The sequence below is a fragment of the Rhea americana genome, unplaced genomic scaffold, assembly GCF_003343005.1.
Source record: "Rhea americana isolate MKP2758 unplaced genomic scaffold, rheAme1 scaffold_177, whole genome shotgun sequence".
NCBI lineage: Eukaryota > Metazoa > Chordata > Aves > Rheiformes > Rheidae > Rhea > Rhea americana.
Window position 1 is genome coordinate 1,514,646 of NW_028185894.1, and position 20,698 is coordinate 1,535,343.

Consider the following 20,698-nt stretch of genomic DNA (forward strand, 5'->3'; position numbering starts at 1 on the left):
TATTCTTTCAGTCCTCGTTCAGGTGCTTTGATTTCAAAAATATTATTTTCATAGCTGCCTTTTTAATATTACTCATTAACTTCCTGGCTGCTTTGCACATTGTTTTCCTTTTCACTTAAGATGTATTGCTTACACTGGGAGAGGCAGTGTGGCCCAGTGGTTTGAGAACAAGGCCAGATGGCAAGAGTTCCCTCATCCATAATCCAGTTTGCCAGTGACATTCTGTGTGGCCTTGGGCAAACTGTCTATAGGCACTGCTTATCAGTTCCCTTAGCCATTTGTAAAAGGAGTAAAAACAACAATATCTATCTTATAGAAAGTCTCTTAAAGATTTCACTGCGCACAGAGTGCCCAGTGCTTTGCGGGAGCTAAGTGCATTTGACAATACTCATCACAGAAAGGTGGATCGTGGCCTCCTACATCACCACCATACTGTAGTAGTTGTATTCATACACTCCAGGAGAATGCCCACCTCTGTTTTGTCAGTGGATTTAATCTGAAAATTAAATCTACTTTAAATTATATCCAAATTAAATTTAGTACTGAAAAGAGAGATAAGAAAAGATAGTGTAAGAAAACAGGGGTAAGTAGAATCCTGGCCTGCTTCTTACTAACAACTTTCTCCCTGAAAGAAATTTAAGAAACATAAGTTCTGCAGACACTAGCCTCTTAGCTTAAATGCCTTCTGTGGTAAGCTTGATTCCAGCTGTGTTGGATACCTGTGCTTGGGCTTCACATAATTTTTTCCAATGGAATAATTCTGTAAGTATAAAATTAGAAATGTGTTTGCTATTTTTCTTGGAAGATTTTTTTTTAAATATAACTAAGAAGTTTTTTAACTGCAACTTAACCAAAAGCCAAATTGGTCCACACAGTCTGTTTTGGTCTCACTCTTTGCTGGGGGGGGGGGGGAGCTGTCAATGAAATTGCTTTCAAATTAAGAGTGTGGTGGCGAGCTGCTCAGTGTTTGCAAGTTCTGCTAATCAAGCATCTTCTGCTTGAACACAGCAGGTTTCCAACCCTAAGCACAATGTTTTCCATAGTGTATTATCCTTAAGCACAAGTGACTCACAGAAATAAGCAGATCATTTTAAACATAGAAAACTAGCACACAAAGATTATCAAGTAAGCCACCCTCATTTTTATCTTCCTCCAACAGAAAAAAATATATTCTCTACTTTGGATTTAAGTTGTTCCACACCACTCAGATCTGCATAGCTGCTAACTAAAAGTCACTGAGTAAATTTAAGTTTTATTAGCACAAGGATAGCTCTAGGGTTAGGTCTACAACTGAATTCTTTTCCCAACAGACCAAAGAGAGACGTTCCCCAGAAGTATATCTCGCAGCCTCTGACCTGTAACCTTTATAAAAATGGAAAGCTAGTATTTCTTCTTGAAATGAAACGAAGAAAGTGTGAATGTCACTAGGTCAATTTTGTTAATTTCCTTCAAACATGATTATGAGAAAAATAATTTAAGGGAACATTTTCTGTTATTATATGTTGTTCATGCAAAGCAACATGTTATAGTTGGTTATATGAAACGTTGATAGCCAGGAGAATCTCTATGATAGCTTTCCTATGGACTGTTTGTGCAGGTGTRAGGAAAGCAGTTCTGATGTTTCAAAAATACAGTTCTCTAACTTTTTCAGAGAGAAGCAAAAAACAATAGTTACATCAGATCCCTCTGCTCAGATTGCTTATTCTCCTGTGGAAGCACCTGTATTTAAAATCCACTCTCTGTACTATCCTAGTGGTGAAGCTAGGAGAATTATTATTGGCAACATTTTCAAGTCTTACATGCCTAGATTTAAGCATCTAAATATGTGGCTTGATTTTTAAAATACTGAACATGTACACACACACACAGACACACACACATTTTATTGAAGTCAGCTGGAGAAGCTGGGTCATAAGCATTTTTGAAAATCAGGCCACTTATTTAACTGTCTAAATATGGGTTTATGAGCCTAACTTCAGACACACCCAAATCTGGCCATAGACTTTCATAGATACYCGTGTATTGTCCCAGTGCTACACACTTCAGACTGACTAATATTTAAGTCTCATTCCAGAGCCACACTTCTCCTTAAAAATTCACTTGATAGAAATAAGATTGTTTGGGAAAGTTATTTCCATAAATGAAAAGCATATATCATTGTTCTCTTTAATTCTGGGGGGGAATAGATGATAACCTTCTCCTTTTACAGCTAGAATCTAAATACTATAGCCCTAATGTTAGCTTGTGAGCATCAGAAATTCAGACTACTGTATTGCCCATTTTTCTGTTTTGCTTCTTTTTAAAATTAGAGTGCTTACTGAAATCAATGGGACAGTTTGCAATACTGGTATTGCTTATAAAGAGCAAGTGATCTGCTGTGCCACTGGAGTATCATAATTATACAGGGTTCTTTACTCAAGCCTTGCAAAAAAAAAGAAAAAAGAAAAAAAAAGAAAAAGTGAGCTTGCCCCTGGGGCATTAAAACTGAGCTCTGGAACCTATTTTACTAAATTTTTCCTGTGAAAGCTGATGTCAGGACTAGCTGCAGTTCTGTCGATTACACCTGAACAAGTGTTAGTCTACAGTGTGACAGTAGGAGGGCAGGGTTTTTGCAGTGCCACGGACAGCAGTGATTTGCTTTTAGGCTGTCTTTTGTGTCATAAAATTTGTGTCACAAAATTTGTGTCAAGAAGGCTTAGAAAAACTGTTTCAGTCACAGCATCTCAAATACAGAAGAAACATATTCAGTGAACATTTTGTATCCTGGTTGGCAGCACAAAATTGACAAAATTGACCTGAAGAAAGAATTCTTGGACTACTCCTGGGTCTTTTTAGTTTCAGTGCTGTTTCCTTGGATCACGCTGGCTGCTGGTTCCAGTCATCAGGTATCAGCTGTGAAGCATTTCCTTTACTGATAACTTGCCCAAACTTTGGCCCAAAAGACTGCCTAATGCATAACAAATTTGATTTCCTCTTCTCCCTCAGTAGAAAGATTTGTGTGTTCTCCAAAACTAGCATAGTTGAAGGTGGTTCAGAAATATATGTGCCAATAGATTTGTCTATTTTGATTTAGCAAGATATTTTATTGTTTGGTTTACTCTCTCAGGTAGCCTTAGACAGTCTTTTCTTATATACTTTTGTTTCTTTATAATATTTCCAGCAAGGCTGGAGTAAAACATAACAATTCAGTGGTAGACAAGAGCACTCAGCCATGTAAGACCTATCATTATCTTTTAGAAAGCAGCTTTTAAAACAATTGCCTCTGAGCTGGAAAAAAATGGAAGGCTAACCTTTTAAAATATGTGTATATAATGATAGCAAGGTGAATTGAAAGATATAAAGTCATCCTGGACAAGCGTATCTCTTCACATCTTTGTTATTGCAAAGGTTATGGATGTAGGGTGGATTCAGCTCTTTTGAATCTTTACAGAGTACAAATCCATTGTTTAGGATGATGTTCGTCTAGAAGTATAGTACTTAAGGGATAAGAATCATGTGCTTTACGTTTCACTGAACCAAGTGCAAAGTCAGCTGTCATGACTGATTTGTCTGAATTTTATTTGTTCTTTTCTTTTCTACCTCCTCTTACCACAGAGGAGCTGTTTAACGCAGAGGGCGCCTCAGGGCTAAAAACAGTTAGACTAGAACTTTTGAGCAGATTTGAAATGGTTTTTTGTCTCTTCTTAAGGCAACTTTTTTCCTGTGTATTTTCACTATATAGCTTATAAAGTGTGAGCTAAAAAGACCTGACTGCAGAAAACCAAGAGCTAAAAACCAAACCTATGAGAGATTCCCAATGGCTGAGTCCCTATGGAAGAATATTTAAATGAATGCCAACAACATTCATGGGGAAGGTCCTAGGAATGACTTAATTTATCTTAAAAAAAGAGCTCCGGTACTATCAATGCTTTTTTTCTTTTTAAAATTCCCAGAAACTTATATTTAATATAGAACTTTGACTGACATCCATTTTGTGCCAAGGATGTGTTTCCCTTTGTATCTTTCCTCTTGCTTACCTTTTCCTTCCCTTTGCTATACTCTTATCAAGTACCTTACTTCCTAGATACATAAGCAAAAAGTGGCAGACTAAGTGAAGACAGATTAGTAGCCACCCTCATCTCAGAAAAGAAATAGCAGAGAAAACTAAATTTAGCTCTGAGAATAATAGAAGTAGATAAATAAGAGAGAAAAAGTTCCAAGTAAAGAGTGAAATGTGATTACCAAGACTGCAAGGGAAAGCTAGGAAAATTATCTCTCCAGACACCCAACAACAAAAGCTTAAGTCAAAATTAGTGGAAGATTCCTCATTCACTTAAATAGGAACAGTGTCAGACACCATCTTTCTGGAGAAAACATCACGACAATGTGAAAAGATTCTTTCCAAAAACAGATAGTGTTCCGTCTTCATAGATCTTAGAAGTCTTAACAGACTCACCGAAAGCAAAGGGTGAGGGAACAAGTTGTAATATAGAACAGAGGGATCAGCACAGGCAAATACAAGGTCTATTGGACAGATGTTTGGCTGGCTGGCTAATGATGACTTTTAGCTTCTAAATGTATTAATGCCCTATCTTTTAGCTTCCTACCATGACTCAATCCCTCTTTTTTGCCTGTATCAGTTCACTCTCCATTTAGTGTCATCACTCTGCTCTTTCCCTACAGGTGTTCTGTCTTGACCACAGAAATACCAAGATAGTGAGTAAGGCATCTATATCTAGCTCCTTGCTTGGAATGCTAGAAAAGTCTTCAAGAAAACAAGGTGACCAGTACAGGGAGTATGTGCCACTGTGAGGAGGTGGAGGGGAATAAAAAGTGAACTTCAGATAAATAGAATGACACCGATGGCACTGTGAAGAGAGTGTGGGAAACCAAGGGTGATACAATCTCACAGAAGCATGGAAAGATGCAGAGCATGAAAATCAAATTACTTCGAATTTTTCACCAATGCAGTAAAATGCAAACAATTAACATATTGGTGTAAAATTACCTCTGGTACTTTCCATCACACACACAGGCTGTCTCATAGTCTGGGAATGATCTAGGAATCATCTGAGAAGTAGATCATTTTGAAATAATTGTGCCAGCCCTGGACAATGAAGCAATAAGAAATTTTAGATTTGTGAGGAAGGGATGGCTCTGAAAAAGTCACGCTATAAAAACGCTATGTATTAAACAATGACCAAAAAATGCATACAAATTGGAGACTGTGAGAAGATGAGATATAAGAAAGGCCATTTGAGGTGAGAAACAATCAACATGTTTCTAAAATCTTGAATGGTACAGTGAGCAAAATATATTGCTGTCTTAACCATAGCAGGATTTTCACTCCCTGGCTACTTCTGTTATTAAGGATCCCATTAAAATGAAAGAAGTTTTCACATCAGATGTTTCTGGCAGCAGGACAGAGGTTATTCAGTCATATGTACCTGCTGCTCACATGAGGTACAAAGTCATTTATGATATCAGCAGGACAGTGATTTTATTGTTGTTTTCTTAGTGATTGTTCCTTAAAAAAAATCCAAAATTAAAATTTTCATGAGGGTGAACATGACTTATTTAGAGAAAAGCACATGCATGCACACATGTATGTTTGTGTGAAGAGGTCTGGGGTTGATGTAGTGTTGTAACTCAGGATTTGAGGGGGCAAAGGTGGTTAAATGTTTGTATGTTCACTATAAGGACAAGTAGAAATGGTAATAGAAGTCCCAGTTACAGGTATAGGTATATACCAATTATGGGTATACTGGATTCAATACAAACATAGATTAAAAAGAGTTCCTTTTCCAAAAAGCTTTAAAGCTTTGTTTCTTGTCCAGACATAAGTCTTTAGAATACTTTTAAAATCAGAAAAACTAAAGCCTACTTATAGGCTTTTGAGCAGCTTGAGTTTTGTAAAGAGATCTTGGACAGAATGTTAATTTAAGTTTTACCTTGCTTCACTTTCCCCTTGTACTGCCATGTTGTAGAAAGATGCATCATTAAAAAAGTAGGCACATGAAACTATCTGCTCTTCCAGGTATGCAGAACAGTATGCTCTGATTTCTCTCCGCATCTAATTACCCCTGAATCCTGGGCAGTACACTTCAGCGTGATCAGTTTTCTGTCCATTATTTTCTAAAATACATATTTACCAAAGTCTGGTCATCAGCAGTATAGTATTGATTTGAATCTTGAATGCAAACATGGGTGAATTGAACTGTTTTTCATGCATCTAAGGAAAAGTAGAAGCCTTTAAGCTGAACTGTGTATAACCGTGGACCAAGTAAGCTTATAATATTTTACTGAACTAATTGAACTAACTACTTGGGACTGTAGATCACTCTAAAACTTCTGGAGTCTTTCTAAAATGAATTTGGTTTTCTAAAGGACAGTTATTTAACTGAACTTCTCCAGAGCTTTAACACATGTAGTACTTGGTCTTTTTCAGAAGTAGTTAAGATATATATCTGAAGTTTCTTGCTTCTTCCCCATAATAATAACAACCAAAAAAACTCACAAATTGCGATGGCTCCTGGTGTGTCTCTGTCTTCACCAAATTCAGAGAGGGTCTGCCACTGTTGTTATATTTTTTCCAGCATCATTGGGCTGATGTCATCATGTGACAAGGCAGAGAAGAGAGGATATTCCCCATCTCTTAATGGAACTTAGCATGGTAAGATTGAGGTGAAAGGTATTTAGGTCACTTTTCACCCTGGAGCTTCATCTGCCCATAGGAATAATTTAGTAAAGGAATTTGCTTGATTTGTTTCTCTGACATGGGGTGCTTCAAGGATCAATGCCCTTTGGGGAGGAGTAATACCAATTTTTAGCATAAAATTTGCAGTAGATTGCTTGCAGGGGTCAGATTCATGGCAAAGGGATGATGTTGTGCACACCAGCCAAAATATATTATGTCTACTTGACACACCAAATGAGGCCCCACTCTTTCCTCGTGTGCTTTATCAGTCAAAGAATAGTTGATATTGTTAATGCTATATGAAACTATGAAACTATGAAGATTTCAAAGTTACTGCCTATTTGAGAGGACACCAGAAAATCCATATTTCAGTCTCAGGTTGCATAAAAATTCACTGCCAAATCTGTAAAACACACTGCTAGATGGTATTTTGTCAGTTGTGAAGCCTGTAGATGCAGGATTAAATCCTGACCACACTGAAGTTGGAGTTTGGGGAGTTTTGGTCATTTACTTAAAGACAGAGCCTGAACACCAGAGACTCACTGCTTGTATGGAATTGTTGAAGTAGCATGAAAATGGTCCTCACAACAGACACAATCCCCCCACTTACTCAGCCTCTCCTGTAGTCCAGCCTCACGTGACCCCTGCTAGTACATCTTCCTACACTTCCTACTGCAGGAATTTTTGTGTACTTTAAACTTGTCAGGCAAAGGTTATCAAAGCCATCCTCTTTTAACATAGCATTATTTTATAAGAGTGTAACTATGTAAACAGGATTTTGTCCTGATTTACACAAGATCAGGTCTCATAGGTGAATTATGCTTCAGTTGCACTGCACTCCAGTAAAGCTAGTGGAGCTACATGAGTGTAACTGAGAAATGAATATTCAATTATCGTTCCAGCAAGGACTGTCTCCAGTCATTGTTTTCATCTGTTTCTGCCTGTGAGCCACGAGCTTTTCTGCTTGAGAATGTTAAAATATTTTTTTTCATCACCTAAACTGTATCCAATGGGCAAGACATTTCCCCTTAGATATTTTATATTGATTAGGTAAATGAATTTAAAATTTAGAGCTATGAAAATTTGGAAACATCTGCAGACATTGAATAAAGTCTGTTCTGTCTTTCACAGTCTGCTAACAGCTGGAATCCTCAGCCTGACAAGCCTTCTTTGTTTCCCAGGTTTCCATTACACATTTTTGTACCACACATGCAAACTATCTAGGCTGTGAAGGAAGGACAATTCTTATTTTTGTGAAGGATGTTTGCCATTTTCCATTCTGTACTCTTCAGACCTCTCCTTATCCAATAAATGTTAAGTCGTTTAAAACATTCTTATTTTTCCCTCTACGGCTATATTTTTAGTACAGATGCTGGGCCAAACTTTGGTTTTGCACCAAATTTAATCCTGTCACACACAATTAACTCCAGCAGTGTTTCTCTAGATTTTTATTGAGGCATGACATAAAGTCAAAATTCAGCACTACACTTACTCCCTAGTCATCTCTACAATGGAAGCAGTAGAACAAGTAGGGCATGCGTTAACCACAATACCACCTAATCTTGTTGACATTAGCATTGGTAGAGAGCTGTATGTTCCATTTTTCCTTATATGCTTAAATTAAAGGTATGTCAGAGTGAAGATTTATGGACCTTACTGTGTAGTCTGTTATCAGACATAAATCTCATCTTGCTGTGTTAGCTTCACTGATCTGATTTTCCATGGTTAGACTTCATCAAAGATTGGTCTATAATAGGATCCTRAGCGTATTGTTACTATATGAAATTCCCATGTAATTAAAATTTTGAGTAGAAAACATCTATTCTTGAACACTCATCGGTAGTCTGGCCTAACATGCTTGGAATAATAACAATATTCTAGCTTGTTTGGTAATCAGCTGTCTCATTTTGTCCAAGGTAACAGAAATCTTTTGAGCATGTAGTACCTCATACATGAATCATCAAGTATAGATACAAATGCATATAAAGTGATTCCCCACATGCTGGAGTTATATGACAATATGTTCAAACCAGGCACTAAAATGAAAAGGTTGAGTTATGGTATGTAGATATTCTGTGTCCTTGTGATTTTAGACTCAGAGAAGAACAGAGGGACTGTAAAAGGTCACTTAGTCTACCCTATATCAAGGGCAGGATGAACTAGCCTAGCCTATCTATCTGCCATGCCTGATAGAAACATATCCTAGTTGATGCTAAAAATATTTCATGAAAACTCTGTTGCCCTCCCATGCCATGTATTCCAATCTGAAATATTCCGATTCTTTGAAAGATCTTCTGTGTTTATTTAGATCCACCCTTTTTGTCTGTCACAGGACATGCTTTTGAGAATGGTGTATATACCTCCTCTTAGTAACAAACCTTCCCTTTTCGAAGACTGTGCCTTCAAAACATTTGTGAATAGGCAGTGAAGAAATTATTGTGATGGAGACCTCTTGACTGACACAGGACAGCATGGATTTAAAGGACTACCTTTTGGTGACTGTATCTAATGATACTTAAAAAGATCTGACACAAATTTAAGCAGATCTCCTTGAATCATTCATGTCATGCTTTTAGTCAGTCTTCTGTAGGATCTGGAGAAGTTACCAACCCCAGTATGACTAGAAGGAGAGGTTTCTTAAAGGATGAATGGATCAGGATAACATTGACAACAATGTACAAAACTGATACGGGAACTACCTTAAAGTGATGCATCTGATCAGCAGAGAGCGAGAGATAAAAAGTAGTTGTACAACTAGTGGGATATCCAGTAATTAAAATGTATCAGATTTTTTGGAACAACACTAATGGAAGGAAAATGAAATAGCATAGACTAACAGCCAGGCAAGTGAAAAAAACACGTGATCTAGAACCTTAAATTTGTGTCCACCRAGAGCCCAGGTTAAGGACTGTGTCCTGAGTGTATAGCAGTTTCACATAACTATGGAGCAGCTGTAAAACTAAAGCATTGCAATATAATACAATGGGAGGTTTTCTGATCAGCATGGAAAATAATTTTTACAGAAACACGTTTCCACTAAACCCACATCTTTCGATCTGTATACACAGTCTCTTAATGGCATGGACCAATCATGGAATAAACTTAACCATAGATTTTAAAGAAAAACTGTTTCATTATTATTAAGTGGATCTGTCACTTTGTTAGCACCACATTTGTCCTGCCATTTCTGAAGTGTGAAACACTTCATTTCAAATTGACATTTTTGAAAGGACTCCTGTGTTAACTTAGCCTATCAAACTATCTCTGTGCATATTTTCATCCATTTAATTGTTTAACACTTCCTCCTCCTAGTTCTGTCCCCTCTACCTTTTCACATTGTCAGTATTTGGTCATATGCAGAGATACAATCTGTCTCAATTTTATTTTACCTCAGTTAAGACAAGAAGAGCCCAGGAGCTCAAATAAATTATAACTCTGAATAATATTCTTGATAAAAGAATGTCAAAGTTTCCTGGCCACCACATTTGTGAGCCAGAGGCAAGGAACCAGAAATTAGTGAGAGATGTAAGATTCAATTCTTGCTGCCGATGTCTGGTGAGAAAAATCTGCTCAGTAGACATACTGGCCTCGTGTGACCTAGCTGGCGCTCAGAGAGCGAGCAGGTTCATTAGAAGGAAAGCATATGGCACTTCCCATACATCCTGTTCCTTGCATATTATTCTCTGAATTTCAGAACGAGCATCTATCCCTAACAATGCTGTCGGGGAATTATAGCAACCTCAGTCTACTTAAAATATCGAAGTATTTGGGATTTGAATCATTACTGGCAATAGATAATAGCCCAGTGGATTCAGGAGAGCTTCTGTTCTTGCTCAATGACACTGCATTTCTTTGACTTCATTGTAATAAGGGAGAGAAATTGTAAAGTTCTTGTATTTAAATGAAAGGACTAAACTTTCTTTCCCTTTGGGTTTCCCACTTCCAATTGATATACCTTTTGCCTGGTTTGCTGTATCCTGAAAGTGATTTAAATTCTGCAGACTCCTGAGGGGTGTTTCTACTGTCTACCTGAAGCTTAGGCAAGGAAGTGGTTTAATTTGCTGCCCTAATTAGGGCATATATGTGTACCAATATTCCTCTAAGTGTAAGGGGGAAAGTCCAGGGAAAGATGTCTGCTCAATGTTCATCAGTTCAAACAAGGCTGATCATGCTTGTGACAGGCAGCTGTAGCAGATTGCCACTGTCGTGTTTTAATGGATGTCTGCGCACTTGATGTAATCTCTGCTTCACAGCTTGATAATTGTGCCCCTTCATTCCAGAGGCAACACTGATTATTGCCACCGAAGGACAAGAGAGCAGGGTCTGCTCAGGGCTGGGAGCTTCTGGTCATGGGGAAGGGCAAGAGAAAGGGGAACTGAAATTCAGTTTCCTGCTCTGCCACTGTTGCCACAAAAAGGCGATGGATAGACCTGGCATTCCTGAGTTGTGGAAGCTCAAAGCACAGCATAAGCTGCAGCCCTGTGCCTCTTGGCACCTCTCTCAGTAGCACAGGCACACCAAGCCATAGGCCCACGATTGTCTTGTCATCTCCCAACACCTCTTTGCTCTAGGCAGCTGCCTGCTTGGCCTATACCTTGAGCCAGCTCTGAAGTTGAATCTGAGCAATCAAAAACCATTTCTTGAGTGATACAGTATTATTGGTTTCTGACAAATACATGAAGTAGAACTAGCCACAAAATTTCCACTCCTCATTTCCCTGAAAGGAAGGAGACTAYGTGCAAGATGTTTGGTAGCCTATTGGGACTATAACTACGAAGCCCAGAAAAAGTCTTGAATAGGTTCTCATGGCTACTAATTGTGACTGGAAAGCATGATAGCAAAAATGGCCAGCAACTTTTTTTGATTATTGGTTAATTGACAATAACAGGAGCTTGTATTTCAGTCCTCTGAAATCTGCATCAAATTGGCATCTCTGGAAGTATTCCTTAGATGGCCCAAAAAATTAGACATGGTATTAATAAAATGTCATTCCCCTCAGACAGGGTATTGAAGTTACTACTTGTACAATAAACRCAGTGTACACAAGCTGCCACAGATTGGCAATCACATGATCCTCTCATAAGTCTGAAAACAAACTAAGCCCCATCTTCAGTACCTGAAGATCATGACTGTATCTCCATTGGGCAGTCCATTACTTGGACAAATTGATCCTTGTTAGGCCAATCAGGTACAGTTGGCTATTCTTAAAAGGCAGATACAAACACATCTCTCCTTGGCAAAAAAAAAAAAAAAAAAAAAAAAAAAAAAAAAAAAAAAAAAAAAAAAAAAAAAAAAAAAGGGAAAGTAAAGGGCAAAGAAAAAATTCCAGGACCCCATGTTGTTGCTGGATAAAGGAACAAGACAAGCAGGTCAGGATTTATGACTATTTACCACGGGAAAAAAAAAATGTGAAAAGCACCTGAATTGCCCATTACTATTCCAAGACAACTCTGTAAAGCTAACAGATCAAATCAAAGTGGGAAAAGCATGCCTAGTGTGAGTCACAGCTCAAGGTTAACCCTGCTGACAAAAGGTTAGTCAAGGTTGAGTTGCTCAGTGCGTATGTTGGTCAGCAGGGTAACATTTGGAAGATCATTTTTTTGTGATGCCCAAATTGTGCTCTGCTTTGGTATCAGCAGCTTCTGTGGTCATCAGAGAAGCTGAACCAGGCCACATTAGGGCTGCCCAGCATGTTTTATCCAGCTGGCTAGAGATGTGCCATTAAAATATATATATATATATATATATATATATATTTCCAGGGCTGCTTGTAGTGTTCAGAAATCTAGTCAGGACTAGATTTCTGACTGACTAGGCAACTCCCAGATAGCAAAAGACACAAATTTCAGTTTATAAAATCTTATGAATAAAGTGTCCCCTGGGGTTTGGCAGGGATGAATGCCTGAGATCTGCTGTAACTTTCTCCACTTGACCTAAACTCTCTGACATGGGATGTCTAAAAGTTACACAACTAAAAGCCATCTTTAACCACTCAAAAGAGAGGATTTATTTTAGTGATGCTGAAACTACAATTCCAGCAGCAGCAGATGGGAACAGTTGCCATGACAAAAAGGCCATTGTCATAAGTGAGTGCTTTAGGCACACAAGTCTGGGGGAAAAAAGGCCAATAAATTGAACAGCAGTATTTGTGACTGAGCCGCCTGTGGCACTCATTAGAAAGTTTGGAGATAGCTGTTTGGATTTCATTCATTAAGAATTGCATGCAACTATTTTTTTGTTCCATTTGCTATTTAAGGAACATCATGGGAAAACATAAATTTTTTAAGTTTGGGTTCTGTTCTTGAGTGCATCTTTTATGAAGCATGTGTTTGGCTATTAGTTGCAATTGCATCTTAGTGGCCTCTTTGATGGCATGCATTTTTAAAATAGATGCTAGTGATGATGGAGTGACTGTTTCCAGGGTTAAGGGGTCCCTCCAAGATGTAATTCTGACTGCCTGCTGTTAGAGTTGCTAAACTACTGTAAAGGTTTTACTTTATCTCCCTGAATGATCACTCTTCTGATGGATTTAGTCTTCAACCACATTCTTTCACTTCAGAAGAGAATGCTCCTAATTTTATCATGCAGGTAGAGGACAGCATCCTAATAATGTTCTCCTAACTACTTTTCTTTATTTCAGCAGCATAGTAATTAATCATATACATGGGTCACATAGTGGACTGCCTGCCAAAAAACAGTGCACAGTAGCAAGTGAATATTGTCAGCCAAGTTTTTATAAGCTGGAGAAATCTAATTTGCAGCCATCTCTTATCAAGAGATGCATACCTCTCTATTCAACACCCTAGAAAGCTTGTAAGAGAAGAGTAGCCCAGCTCCCTGCTTGAAGTCAGGAACTGATGTTCAATTCATAGTCTGTCAAGGCCATACTCTTACATTTCTTGCCTTGTCATTTGAACTTTCAGAGCTTTGGATCTGTCTGTATAATGAGATGATTATACAGGTCTTATAATGAGAATAACATATTCTCTCTCTCCTTACAGTTTATTGTTGCAAAGTAGCTCTTTTCATGGATTGGGAAGCTCTCTATTAATGTGGTACCAAGTTCCATTTCGCAGTCCTCGATTTTACTCCTGTCTAGAAACTGCATATTTATCTCACACTTTTAAGCAAGCTTGCTCCCCAGCGTTTAGAATCAGCAATTGTCTCTCCTCAAGGAAACCTCCCTATTTGCCATCCAGGTATTTGTCTGTTGCCCTTTAAGTTCACTTTACAGGTTATATTGCATGAGAAAAAGGTAAGAGTAGGTCCATGCAAGTCTGAGATCCCTGTGATTGTCCCCTTTGTCACAGTGTACAAGTACTTCACCATCCTTAGGATAGCTATCCTTACATCACCGCTATGAAATAGGTAACAGCTAGTGCCCCTTTTACAGGGATACTGGTATTGCTTTCTTCTTCTTAAGTGCTTTTCAACAGTAGCTTTAGGAGAGCACTAAGAAATAGTTATCAGCTTCCCTGTTTTTGAGAAGAAATGAAGAAAAGAGACATGAGATGTTGCCAAATGCCCAAGGTAAATGAACTGGAAGAATATTAAGAAAAATGTATGTGTTCTGTAATAGTTAARGGAATATTGAGTGAACAATGTTATATTAAAAAAGGATTTTGGAAAAAAAAAGAAACAACAAAGGGTTGATTATGCACTGATCAAGTGCATAATACCATTTTTTAGCTCTTAAGTCAGGTTTAGACTGAATTTAGGTGCCAAGTCCAGGTGTGAAATCCTACTTTTTAAGCACTTACATTCTTTAGCTTTGCTTAGAAAGGATCTCCCAAATGCTAATTGTGTTTCTGCGTATGTTAAGGACAGCTTCCATTCTGGCAGAGCTGAGCCAGTATGCGGTTTTTGATAGGTAAGCTGCATTTGGATCTTCAGGCTAAGCGTGGTTCTGCCTGCCTGCCTTCCTGACAAGCACAGGTTGTAAAGCCTATTCAGTACAGACCTAATACAAACTACGGAGGTGCTCAAAATGACTCTAAGCACTTTTTCCCCAAAACAAGGATGATTAAAGCAGAAGAAAACTAAGTTCCACTTCCTGGTCTGAAAACCATGCTTGCATTTTATTTGATGATCATTCAATATAAAATGCAAATACATCTTTAGGAAGCACGTCTTCCCTTCCCTGAGTAAGTGCCCTAATTACTGAGCTATGTAGTCACACACTTCTTTGCTCCTTCTCCCAGCAAGTGTGATTMTCCTCTTCTTTTCTGCATGATTAGGGAGCAGCATCAGCCTGAGAACCTGAGAGCTGTCCTGCTCTCCTTTCTCCTCATCTCTATGCTCCACAACCATTCATGAAAGTGTAAGTTTATCCCCCTTCAACATGAGGACAGCRGTGAAGCCAAATCCTCACATTTAGGACAAGCACTCTAGCCATTGACTTAGAACTTTTTATAAAAGCTCTACTGCTATTCCTTGCATTAGTGTTGCTTTTTAAAAACATGTCCTTAAGCTTAGGTGCCTTCTCCAGAATGTAAGCAGATACTTCTGTGGCAGCTAGACCAAGAACACAGGAAACACGTGTCAGAGCAGAGACTTGAATGTACATCTCTAAAGTATAAAACCTGCATCCTAGCCCCTCTACCATACAGCCTCTTCACCTTTTAGTTGTAACTTCAGGATACTTCATTACTTTCCTGACATAGTCAGTTTTAATTCACACCCTGTTCAACTCATCCATCCCTTGATCTGCAGTTCAAGAGTTTATTTCTCCCGTAGTTCTTAGCCCAACCGCCTGCTCTTCTCTAATTCAGGTACCATTTGTAAGCTGCTTTTGGTAGGACTGATATTGCAGGTCAAGCCAATTTCCAATGTTAATAACACTACTATAGGAGTGTTAGTAGCTTTCCAGGATTAACTCCTGAGCAGCTGGTCTAGTTTAACTGGAATACTTGAGAAGATATTTATCTCTTCTAGTCTTGATGTCCAGATATCATTTTGGCTAGAGCAAAACATGTGGATCTCCTGAAGATGTTTCCAGTTTCTTCTCACTAAGTAGATACTGTTTCCATAGGGTGAAAATACTACTGATTAATTTGTCCTTTTGCAAGGCAACAAGAATTTACTGGGAGCAAGAAACCGTACTGTCCACACAAGAGAAGAGGTGGACAGAATGCGTTTAGAAAAGAATGAGCATGCGGTTGGCGAAATGCTGGTGTTTGAGATTTAGTAGGCATGGGACCTACTGTGCCTGCTTCAGGGGACAGAAATGAGAGATATTAAAAATAATGGACTATTATATTCCAGTTCCCTAAAGTAGGCAATAAATAAGGTTCAATTTGTATTCAAGTTGCCCTATATTTGTTAAGTATGGTAATCAATAAACTAAACTATAGGTATAAATTACAGTCAGTTTGAAATTCACTCCATTGTCTAAAGAATGAGTGGAAAATATTTTTAGGTCCAGCACCTGCTGCTGAATTCCCCTGCTTTTTTGTGGTTTTACCATCACATTTTCCCATTTTAAATGAAGTAAAGCAGACTAGACATGAGATGTTGCCAAATGCCCAAGGTAAATGAACTGGAAGAATACTAAGAAAAATGTATGTGTTCTGTAACAGTTAAGGGAATATTGAGTGAACAATGTTATATTAAAAAAGAGTTTTGGAAAAAAAAACAAAAAAAAAAACCCAACAACAAAGGGTTGAATGATGTCCCTTTATAACAAATGTCCTAGCCTGAATCCTAATGAGTAGAATCTTTCTGAGTTGCTTCAATAGAGAATATGGGATATGAGTCAATCTTAATTTATGTAATAGATTAATTGCACATTTGTAATGTGAATCAAATCTCTCAGGTTCTGCACTTACAAAAAATCACCTTTACTGGCCCCATGTGAGAGCTCAGTGCCAAGACCACCCAGTGACATGGCTTTACTTTGTGGGATGGAAGAAACTGTTTAGGCTTAAATTCTTGTGCTAACCTTGATTCTCAAATTCCTAATGTGTAGAATAGGAAGATGGAAACTCAGAACACACTACAGTAGAGCAACTCTTTTCACCTAGAAAAGAAAAACGGACTTGTGAGCTTCTTTCTAGGGCTTCACAGTGCATATATGGGATGACCCCCACAGGGAACAGAAAAGCTTCTGTCTTTCGGGGAATTCAAATCCACTGCTTCCAGCCTCAGGCATTATGGAGGTGATACAGAAGTTGCATTGCTGAATCCATTCTGCTGCTCTGGGAGAGAAAGATCTAAAATAGGAAAGAAGGTTGGTACCATGTAGTACTACTTAAGAAGTCCAAAAAAAATCTGACTGTAGCCAGCAGTGTTTGGATTTTTCCTCTGGCTCAAAGACCAAGCTGTAAATCCTCCAGCAGATGTATACAAGGGGGTCAAAGGAAAAACTTTGCCCATACTGGGCAGCCAGTTCAGTCCGCTGTCGTTGTCAAGTTCCTCAAAAGAGCCCAGAAGTGTCTGCTCCAATGTACAAGGTCTGTGCTGGTGGGCTCATGCCTGCCCCAACGCTTTGTGCATTAAACATGACATGGAAGATGAAGGCAAGAGGGGAAGAACACTCTCATGCATCATTTAATTGTCTTTTTCTTGACAAGGCTACATCTTTTATGTTATATTTTTAAAAATAACAGAGATTGTAGAAATGTTGAGAGAGAGAGAACACTCTTCACTCCTTTGCTGGCTTGTGTCCAGCCTGTGGGATTCATAAACAAGTATGTATCCTAATGATAGTTTGTCTACTTGCAAGAAACCAGCTAGGAGGCTCAGTTTAGTGGAGAACATAAAACCAGCATACCTCCACTGCATTCAGTTGCAGTGGAAGAGCCAGTGAAGCAGGAGGTGGTGAAATCTCATCAGAGAGCATGGCAGCATAGGAAAAGTGAGTCCATGACTTGTCTATAAGGACACGAGTGGTAGAAAGTTGCGGTGACATTTCCTGACCTGTTTCTTTTCCTGAAAATATTCATTAAAATATATGCATATATTTGTGTGTGTTTGTGTATTTATCAGTCTCCATAGCTACCAAGAAGTACAGAATTTGTCAGTAATAATATGGACTTTTAACAAAATCAGCTGTTTTGAAAGGTATTGAAGATGAATAGGCATTTTACCGATGTAGGGAAACCTCTTTTTTCCTTAATATAGCTGTAGCTCTGCTGAGTGTTGGGCTGATTTCTGACAGAGTAATACAAACAAACAGGAGGAGGACTCCATGGTGTGCTAAGCATGCTGAACTTTACAGCTACCTGCACTCATGACATTTTTAGTGTTTCAATATGGTCTGCGATGGCAGTAAATCTGTGAAAGGGCTGGAAATGATTTCTCATTTTTCTTTGAGTGTGTTATCTAACAATCTGACTTTACTGAAAAGAATTTAGATTGGAGCCCATCTAGGTATTCGGCTAATACATTGGCTTCCTGCCTTCACCTTGAGCTTTTTTTTTTCTAGACATAGAAAAAACTCAGAAGCCTGCTTAAAAATGAAGATGTCGTGACATCTAGTGGTGAGTAAAACAAAACTGACTTTTATTTCTTAAAGAATTTACAGTTGTTTTCCACAGACATGTTGTTCTCAGTCAGATTGGTAATGTGAGAGGTGTGGGCATTATCCTCATGACTGTACAAATCCAGGCAGTTTCTCATTTCTTTTACAGTACTGTGCAATGCGTGTGTCTTGTTGCATCAGACTACTGTGCCTCTTCACTGAAGGCGACATTCATTAAGACCCAGCATGCAGCCCCTGATCATGCTCCTTATTGAAAGTGACATTTTCAATAGCCATTTATACTGAAATCAGGTTAAATGCTTTGAATTCAGAGAGAAAGGGAGGATGGCAAAGTCCTGAGGTAGGATCAAGTGGGAATGTCAGACTTTTTTTTCTTGTTAAGTACTTATTCATCAAGACTGTTTTTAGAAGGTGACTCAAAACTGCATTGTATGGCATGCAGCAGATTCCTGGCAGGCACTTTAAACTGACTCAGTTGCTGGCAAATCCTCTTGCCTTTGAAGACTATTCAGAGTCTGCCTTGGTCAGCAGCAGTCAAAAAGCTTGTACTGGCTCTGATACTGTGACAAGAAGTCACACTGAAAAGCAGTAAACCAGTCTAGACATGTGCAAAGAAGTTATAGGGTCTTTCCAAACAGTGGCAAGCCTTAGAGTTATTTTATTTTTTTATTATTTTTTTTTAAGGGAAGCAGAACAGTTGAGTTGTGCTAATGGTGAGTAAGCTGCAGGCACCAAGTGGAAACCTTTCTTGGCATGTTGAGCTAGCTGGTTGGGCATAGCCATTTTTTATCACAAACATGAGTTTCAGTGCAAGAGATTTCAAGTCAAAACATCACTTTATGTTGCTTGGGAATCTGGGTGCATGCTTCTTCGCATCTGTAAGAGTTGTAGCAATGCAGCTTCCCAGTTTCATGTCCATATTTGTACATGCTATATCAAGCATAGTTTCCATTGCCTTTAGTGAGAGAAAGTCCTTCCCCCTCCTCTTTCAGGATAGATCCATGACAAAACTATATATTGTAATAAAAAAAAAAGTGGAAACTGAATTACTTGAATATACATGATAGTTTTCATCTGAAGATTTATTTTACCACATGTCCACATGTATTAGTACCTGCAACTTCCCCRTTTTACTGTCTTGGGTATAATTAACACTTCTACCACCAGTGTCTAGATACAGTGCAAGTGAATGTAAAAACATTAGTTCTGCCCAAAGTGCTCCAGTTTCCATGCCTTTGCTCACCAGCATGTGACCTATTTTGTGCCAATATTAATAACCATTGCTCATGGCTTTCAAACAACTCAAACTATTTAAAAATTATTTTTGTTTACAGTACCTTCTAGAGGAAGCATTTTGTAAAAGTGAATAACTCAAACTGACTAGTGGCTACCCACAAAATATGACTATCCGGTAACAAAATGAATCATTTAGAACTAGTTGGCAAGGACTGGAYATATTGCTGGAGCAAACATCAAGCAGAGATCAGATCCAGTGACTGGGAGTCCTAGGTTCTCTTTTAGCTGTACCACACATTTGCCATGCTGCCCTATAGCTCTGACATAGGGAAGCCTAACTGCAGTGGCTTAGATACCTACTGCTCCCCATTATCCCTAACTGCATAGTTTAATTTTTACATTGGACTGCAAGGTGTGTGGCAGAGGTTAAGTGCCCTGTTCCATTGTCACTGCTAGAAACACTTGCGGTCATGAGTTGGAGCCCATAGGTGTGCTAGTTTAATGCTTTGTCTTTTTTCCCTCTTTAAAATGGAGGTCATCACTAACTGATGCATGATGATAGGCTTTTCTGAGGTCCTTGGTGCAGTCCAGGTGTTGACGTTATTTCAGTCTTCGCTGGTCACTGCTGCTGCTGAAGAGAAACAGCAGCAAATGGAAGAACAGTGACCTCAACCCTCTGAGGCTCCCAGCTCCGTAACCTGAAATGTGTAAAGCAATCCTGGATGGAACAAGTGCAACATCAAGCAGAGCAGAAAGTTAGGTCCTGCTAATCCTTGGGGGCTGCTTGTTCCATTTAATGTTTTCTATTGTTACTACAGACTCTACGCAGCCCCAAAACAGTCAAAACCAAAAATAAATCTTTGTTCTTCTAGTCTTTYCCTAGGAGAAATAGCTTGATAGCTTTATAAGGAGGGAAGTTGCATACTGCTTTGCGTGGCTGTGCTAGCCTGTGAGAAGTAGTCATTAATGGAATGCCAAATGGGAGAAGTGACTGTGGGTTGTAGGTCCAGCAGTAATAAGGTATTTGATCATTTCTTTTGTCTGGCAAGAGAATCTACCACAATCTATGTTGTACACAGGTACTCTGGGAGTTCTGATATTTCTTTCTCATGTGTTTTCATGTTTCCCCTACTGAAAGGAMATAACAAGAGTTGTGAGGAACAACGTAGCTGTCAAAGACGGTATTGATGAGTGAGAATCTAGGTGATAGGAATCCACCTCCCACAGGACTTCAAATACTCAGCTAGGACACRCTCTTAAGCTACATTCTGTTTTCAGTGCAGAGTGGTAAGGAGAGTAAACCC

The 20,698-nt window shown here is 38.7% G+C and overlaps 1 long non-coding RNA gene across 1 annotated transcript in view; it reads left to right on the forward strand.

The window, feature by feature from the left end:
• The window catches only part of LOC146597840 (uncharacterized), a 193,935-nt gene that overhangs the window by 154,968 nt on the left and 18,269 nt on the right, over positions 1–20,698 (forward strand). Inside the window, exon 3 of the long non-coding RNA XR_014895400.1 lies at positions 18,102–18,156. This is a non-coding gene — a long non-coding RNA (uncharacterized LOC146597840). The remainder of the gene's footprint in view (positions 1–18,101; positions 18,157–20,698) is intronic.